The 7613-nt window shown below is 64.2% G+C and overlaps 1 non-coding gene across 1 annotated transcript in view; it reads right to left on the bottom strand.

The window, feature by feature from the left end:
* Positions 1–164, bottom strand: part of LOC140107149 (18S ribosomal RNA) — a 1886-nt gene extending 1722 nt beyond the window's left edge. Inside the window, exon 1 of the ribosomal RNA XR_011851019.1 lies at positions 1–164. This exon is cut by the window's left edge and continues 1722 nt beyond it. This is a non-coding gene — a ribosomal RNA (18S ribosomal RNA).
* Between the last annotated feature and the right edge of the window lie 7449 nt (positions 165–7613).

Here is a 7613-nt window from a genome sequence, read left to right as displayed (position 1 = left end):
GCCACAGTTATCCGAGTAGCACACCATCAATGCGGAACGATCAAAGGAACCATAACTGATTTAATGAGCCATTCGCAGTTTCACCGTAAAGAATAGTCAGTACTTAGACATGCATGGCTTAATCTTTAAAACAAGCATATACTACTGGCAGGATCAACCAGGTAGCCGGGGCTCTGAGGGGTAGACTCTTGGAGTCAGGCTCCGTGAGCTCATGGGAACGCTCGTTGCTGCTGCTACCGCAGCGCTTCTCCGCCGCCAGAGAAGACCTCGCAGACAACATTGTGGATGGAGCTTAGGGCAGGGGGGCAAGAAAGATGCTCTCGCGGTCCCTTCCAAGGACCCGAAAAAGCCTTTCCTTCCCCCTCCCTCTCGCAGTCGCTGGCTTTCCCCACTCAGATCAGCCAAGAAGCGGCGCTCGACTCTCACCTCCATCAGCACCTCCGAAGCTCGGACAGCTCCTGTAGGCTGCGCATAGAAGGAAAGCATTGGACGCTCGACTTCAGCACCTCGACAGCGCCACCACCACCTCTCACCACTGTTAAGCGAGAGAGAGACGATAGGGAGCCGTCGCGACGTACCCATGCAGCGCCGCCCGCCAACGCACAGAGGAGCGGAGGGGATCGGGCGCCAGGTCCGGGGGAAGGCTGGGAGGGAAGCTACGGCGATGCTACCCAGCTTTCAACCCTTCGGGACCGGTGCTCCGCTCCTATCGCTCCGGCGAACAGGGTCCGCTACGCTTTCAACACCAGCGCCCGGCAGAGGGCTTGGAGAAGGCTCGCGCGGATCCTCGGCTCGGATCGCCTGGCTTCGCGGGAGCGGCCTTCGGCTAGGGCCGACGACGGCCGGACCGAGCAGATTTGGACCGGGGTGCGGGGCGAGTACCTGCCTCTCTCACGAAGGGAGTGTCACCGGTAAGAAGCCTCTTCCCACGTCTGCTTGCCGACTTACGCTCGCCCCGACGAGAGGCCCAACCGAAAGAGTGGAAAGGGGCAGAGATTTCCAGGGTCGCCCCACCAGGGATGCAATACCCCAGTGCAGGCAGTCGGCCCTGCCCCGAACCTACTCGGTGGTTTGAAGGTTAACCTCTTGGGGAAAAGCAGCGATTCGCCTCGCGGTGCGTGCCTCCGCGGATCTAAACCCCCTCGATCGATGTGGGGCCAGAGGACCCCTTTTCCCCGTACGAAACTGTCAGCTCACCATGGGCTCGACGTCCGTGGGTCGGGGAGTTGAGCGCTTACGCGCGGCGGGACCTTATAACCTGCAGCGGCTGAGGAGCGAAGATTTCCAGGGTGGGCCCCCGGGGATGCCATACCCCGAGCAGCCTGTCGGCCCCGCTCCTAGCACGCTGGCAAGCAATGGAGTCTTCCCCGCGGCAGCCACCGCCTTCGCCCTAGCCTCGCCGTCAGTCGATGAAGAACGTCGTTCGCCCTCCTCTGCTCGGGATTTGGAAACGGCCTGGCCTTCGCCTACTCCGTCGGGCAACTGCCTTCCGCCAGCCCCTTCCCTCGAATCCCCTTCTTCCATTTTAGACCCGATCAGGGGATTGGTCAGCCCAGCCCTGGGGTAGGAAGAGGGGTTGGGGTCGGTTCGGCTTCGGGTGCCCCCGCTCGGCCAAAGGTTCCCCTCGCTTTGGAAGCACGCGAGGTCGCGGAGGGTGTCGGGGTTATTTTCGGCTCCCTGGCTTCGCGGGAGCGGCCTTCGGCTAGGGCCGACGCCGTCCGGCCCGCGCAGATTTGGACCGGGGTCCGGGGCGAGTACCTGCCTCTCTCACGAAGGGAGTGTCACCGGTAAGAAGCCTCTTCCCACGTCTGCTTGCCGACTTACGCTCGCCCCGACGAGAGGCCCAACCGAAAGAGTGGAAAGAGGCAGAGATTTCCAGGGTCGCCCCACCAGGGATGCAATACCCCAGTGCAGACTGTCGGCCCTGCCCCGAACCTACTCGGTGGTTTGAAGGTTAACCTCTTGGGGAAAAGCAGCGATTCGCCTCGCGGTGCGTGCCTCCGCGGATCTAAACCCCCCTCGATCGATGTGGGGCCAGAGGACCCCTTTTCCCCGTACGAAACGGCCGGCTCACCATGGGCTCGACATCCGTGGGTCGGAGAGTTGAGCGCTTACGCGCGGCGGGACCTTATAACCTGCAGCGGCTGAGGAGCGAAGATTTCCAGGGTGGGCCCCCGGGGATGCCATACCCCGAGCAGCCAGTCGGCCCCGCTCCTAGCGCGCTGACGAGCAATGGAGTCTTCCCCGCGGCAGCCACCGCCCTCGCCTCGCCGTCGGTCGATGAAGAGCCGAGTTCGCCCTCCTCTGCTCGGGACTCGGAAACGGCCTGGCCTTCGCCTACTCCGTCGGGCAACTGCCTTCCGCCAGCCCCTTCCCTCGAATCCCCTTCTTCCATTTTAGACCCGATCAGGGGATTGGTCAGCCCAGCCCTGGGGTAGGAAGAGGGGTTGGGGTCGGTTCGGCTTCCGGTGCCCCCGCTCGGCCAAAGGTCCCCTCGCTTTGGAAGCACGCGAGGGTGCCGGGGTTATTTTCGGCTTGACGCCTAAGTCCGGTCCCTGCCGGCTCCCGTCGAGGCCCGCGGTCAAAACCAGCTCCCCGGCTGTCGGAGCCGGAGCCCCGCAGCCCGAGCGGACGCACCGAGTCCCTCATGTAAGGGATAGCCGCCCCTACGGAACGGCCCGGACTGGGACCAGGCTCCCCCAGGCGCCGAAGGGGTGGGTCGGCCGTGTTGCCGAAGCTTAGCCGGCGCTGATGACCGCAGCCCCTAACGACGCCCACAGGCGGGGGAGCCAAGGAGAGCACTAGGAAGACGTGGCGGGGTCGGACGGCTCAATTTCCAGGGTGGGACCCCGGGGGTTCAGTACCCCGGGCATCCGGTCGGTTTCGCCGGCGAGACCCCAAGCCTTCCACGGCCCCCTTCGTGGGTGCAGGGATACCGAGCAGGGTGGCTTAGACGCCAATTCCCCAGAAGTATTAGGGATAGGGTTTGTCCGGGCGCCATCCGCAGCGACAACCTCGCAAAAGAAGCTCTCTTCCACAAAGCACGGGCAACGTTCGGGTGCGAGTGTTGGTCTCCCATGGTCTACCGACTCCCCCGGGCGGCCCAAGCGTTACGCCCACGGCCGGGCCCTCGAGCAGGCGCACCCCTGGTGCCTCTCGTAAGGGAAGGCTACGGTCCTCAACCCCTCGTATGGCGGGGAGGGCGCATTTGAAACGCTAAAGGACGAGCCCTGTTCGGGACCTGGCGGGGATCCGCGGATTGGCGAGAGGGATGGGTCTGCCGTTGGTCAGAGGGGACGCACCCCTGGGACGCAGTTTGGCATTAGCGACCGATGGCCCATCTACGACCATGTACTCCGGGAGCGCCAAGGAGGACGCGGGTGGGCTTTGGGGGCAGACTCAATTTCCAGGGTCTGGGCGCCGGGGGTGCAATACCCTTAAGCGCTCATGTCGGTTTCGTCTGCCGCCCGCCTCTGGCCCGGCTCCTAGTGACGGGTGCTGTGAACGTGCGATCGTGCTTGCGGTTGAAGAGTTCGAAGGCTACCGCTGGGGATAACACGCCCGGGGAATTTAGAAAAACCCCCCCCTCCGCTACAATCTCTGCTTCTGCCGGACTCGGAGGGGAGCCGCCCCGGGGGCGACCGCTCCCTCTCCTCTTCCGCGGCGTGCCGCGCGCTTCGCCGTCAGCAGCGGAGCGAACCTTTTTCTCGGTCCGCAGCTCTTCAGGCGTAGGCGGGCAGCGCTAACAGGGTACACTGGGGACCACTCGACCGCTACCGCTCCTACGGCAGACGACCCTACCTACCGCGGAAGCGCCACGGTGGGTCTAAGCCTCGTCCCCGCGAGGAGCAAGCGGGAGCCGTCCCTTTTCGTGCTGCGGAAATAAACCGTGGACACAGAAGTGTCTGCGCTCTCCGACCGGGCGGGGGGCGATTGGACTTGCCCGAGGGACACTAGGCGAGGCGCTACCGCGGGGAGCCGGAGCTCCTCGCTGGACGCTGCCGCCGCCAACGCCGCCGCCCCCCACCCACGGTACGGTGGAGTACGCCCGTTCCATACGCTTCGTAGCAAACCTCAGCCGAAGCAGAGAGTCCTACCGCTTGTGGCAGGAGCGGGGCCGTGCGAGGACCACACTGGCACCGCGCTACACAACCTTAGGCAGAGGACGACAGCCGCTCACGGGGAGCGGGGGATTGATGCGCGACCAAGACTGAGGCTAAGGAACGCTTTACCATAAACCGGCCGGGGCCAATACCCCTGACCGAGCAAAGTGCCTTGCCCCGCCGGATCGCGCTGTGTCAGATCGATCAAAAGAGCGGAGAGCCGAGACTCTACCGCTGGGAGTTTGTGGAGAACGGCCTGGCTTGCGTCCCGTCCTCCCGCCCTCGACCTCACATGGCTAGCCTCACCCGCCGGGAGCCACCCCATTGGGGACCGTAGGGCGGAGAAGGGGTCTCCGCGTCCGGAATTTTACTTGTGGAGAACGGCCTGGCTTACGTCCCGTCCTCCCGCCCTCGACCTCACATGGCTAGCCTCACCCGCCGGGCGCCACCCCATTGGGGACCGTAGGGCGGAGAAGGGGTCTCCGCGTCCGGAATTTTACTTGTGGAGAACGGCCTGGCTTACGTCCCGTCCTCCCGCCCTCGACCTCACATGGCTAGCCTCACCCGCCGGGCGCCACCCCATTGGGGACCGTAGGGCGGAGAAGGGGTCTCCGCGTCCGGAATTTTACTTGTGGAGAACGGCCTGGCTTACGTCCCGTCCTCCCGCCCTCGACCTCACATGGCTAGCCTCACCCGCCGGGCGCCACCCCATTGGGGACCGTAGGGCGGAGAAGGGGTCTCCGCGTCCGGAATTTCTTGTGGAGAACGGCCTGGCTTACGTCCCGTCCTCCCATGGCTAGCCTCACCCGCCGGGCGCCACCCCATTGGGGACCGTAGGGCGGAGAAGGGGTCTCCGCGTCCGGAATTTTACTTGTGGAGAACGGCCTGGCTTACGTCCCGTCCTCCCGCCCTCGACCTCACATGGCTAGCCTCACCCGCCGGGCGCCACCCCATTGGGGACCGTAGGGCGGAGAAGGGGTCTCCGCGTCCGGAATTTTACTTGTGGAGAACGGCCTGGCTTACGTCCCGTCCTCCCGCCCTCGACCTCACATGGCTAGCCTCACCCGCCGGGCGCCACCCCATTGGGGACCGTAGGGCGGAGAAGGGGTCTCCGCGTCCGGAATTTCTTGTGGAGAACGGCCTGGCTTACGTCCCGTCCTCCCATGGCTAGCCTCACCCGCCGGGCGCCACCCCATTGGGGACCGTAGGGCGGAGAAGGGGTCTCCGCGTCCGGAATTTACTTGTGGAGAACGGCCTGGCTTACGTCCCGTCCTCCCGCCCTCGACCTCACATGGCTAGCCTACCCCGCCGGGCGCCACTCCATTGGGGATACGGTACAGCAAAGCGCGACGCCGCACGATGCCAACACTTTGTGCAAAAACCTGGCAGAGTCGACCAAAACCTCGCTTCTTTGACCGGTATTTTTGATGCTTTTCTCTGCCGCCGAAGGTGCACTGAGGGTCGGATCGCCCAAAATTTTTATGTTTTTGTCTGCGGTTCTTCCGAGAGGTGCCCGCCTGGCAGTTCTTTTTCAGCAGCCTTCGAAGGACATCCGGCGGGCAAGCCAGGGGTCGGCAGCCGCCGGCGGTGAGCCTTCCCCGGCAGGAGCAGGGCAGCTCGGACCGCAAAATTTTTTCGACTTTCGCCGAGGCCAAAAGCCCATGCACTTCGAAATCCTGCCCGCAGCGCCGTCTCCTGTCAGACTTCCCATGCCGCCTGCGGTGGTCCTCGCCCGGCAGAGAGAATCCGGAGTCGCCCTCTCACCGGTTCTTTTTCACCATTCCGGAGCTCTGAAATCTGCCGGACACCGAGTGGCCGAGGACGCTTCCAGGAGGGCGGCAGCGAGAGGCAGAGTGCCACCGGTCGGGTCCCCGGTTCTCCCACACTTTGAAAATTTTTCCCCGTGTGTTCTGGTGGGATGGAGAGAGAGCGTGGCTTATGCGCCCTCTGCCCCGCGGTACGCCCTTGGCTAGCCTTACGCCGGTGGTTCGCCAGGCCACCGGCACCTTGTACAGCGGGGTCGGCGTGGCTTATGCGCCCTCTCCCCCGCGGTCCGCCCTGGCTAGCCTTACGCCGGTGGTTCGCCAGGCCACCGGCACCTTGTATGGCGGGGACGGCGTGGCTTATGCGCCCGTCAACCCACCTGCTCGCCCCGGCTAGCCTTTTACCCGGAGGGCGCCACGCTCCGGGTACCAGTGAGCGGCACGAACCCAGTCATACCATGCCGCTCACCTCGCGCCCTCTCCGGCCTCCGCCGCGGAGACCTCCCGCTCTGTTCTGCGGAGAGCGATTACGGGCAAAATCTACAAAGTCCCCGATGGTTAAGGACGTAGACTGTTGAGCGGGACCTACACACTCTTGTAGCCGAAGGGGCTCGCCATTTCCCGCAGAAAATGGATCACCTCCCGCAGAGGAACATGAAATGCCCCTTCCCGCGGGACCCGAAGGACCGCCCTGTCCGAGCAGGCCTCCAGGACCACGGCACGCAAAAGCGACTCAGTCCCGCTGGCATTACAAATCTGACTTAGTGCAAAAACCTGGCAGAGTCGACCAAAACCTCGCTTCTTTGACCGGTATTTTTGATGCTTTTCTCTGCCGCCGAAGGTGCACTGAGGGTGGGATCGGTTCGTTTTGGTCTGCGGTTCTTCCGAGAGGTGCCCGTCTCGGGGTTCTTTTTCAGCAGCCTTCGAAGGCCATCCGGCGGGCAAGCCAGGGGTTGGCAGCCGCCGGCGGTGAGCCTTCCCCGGCAGGAGCAGGGCAGCTCGGACCGCAAAATTTTTTCGACTTTCGCCGAGGCCAAAAGCCCATGCACTTTTAAAGCCTGCCCGCCGCGCCGTCTCCTGTCAGACTTCCCATGCCGCCTGCGGTGGTCCTCGCCCGGCAGAGAGAAGCCGGATTCGCCCTCTCACCGGTTCTTTTTCACCATTCCGGAGCTCTGAAATCTGCCGGACACCGAGTGGCCGAGGACGCTTCCAGGAGGGCGGCAGCGAGAGGCAGAGTGCCACCGGTCGGGTCCCCGGTTCTCCCACACTTTGAAAATTTTTCCCCGTTTGTTCTGGTGGGATGGAGAGAGAGCGTGGCTTATGCGCCCTCTGCCCCGCGGTACGCCCTTGGCTAGCCTTACGCCGGTGGTTCGCCAGGCCACCGGCACCTTGTACAGCGGGGTCGGCGTGGCTTATGCGCCCTCTCCCCCGCGGTCCGCCCTGGCTAGCCTTACGCCGGTGGTTCGCCAGGCCACCGGCACCTTGTATGGCGGGGACGGCGTGGCTTATGCGCCCGTCAACCCACCTGCTCGCCCCGGCTAGCCTTTTACCCGGAGGGCGCCACGCTCCGGGTACCAGTGAGCGGCACGAACCCAGTCATACCATGCCGCTCACCTCGCGCCCTCTCCGGCCTCCGCCGCGGAGACCTCCCGCTCTGTTCTGCGGAGAGCGATTACGGGCACAATCTACAAAGTCCCCGATGGTTAAGGACGTAGACTGTTGAGCGGGACCTACACACTCTTGTAGC

Source organism: Engystomops pustulosus, unplaced genomic scaffold (genome assembly GCF_040894005.1).
Source record: "Engystomops pustulosus unplaced genomic scaffold, aEngPut4.maternal MAT_SCAFFOLD_120, whole genome shotgun sequence".
NCBI classification, from domain to species: domain Eukaryota; kingdom Metazoa; phylum Chordata; class Amphibia; order Anura; family Leptodactylidae; genus Engystomops; species Engystomops pustulosus.
Note: the sequence above shows the minus strand (reverse complement) of the source record. Positions and strands in the feature narration are given on the sequence as shown.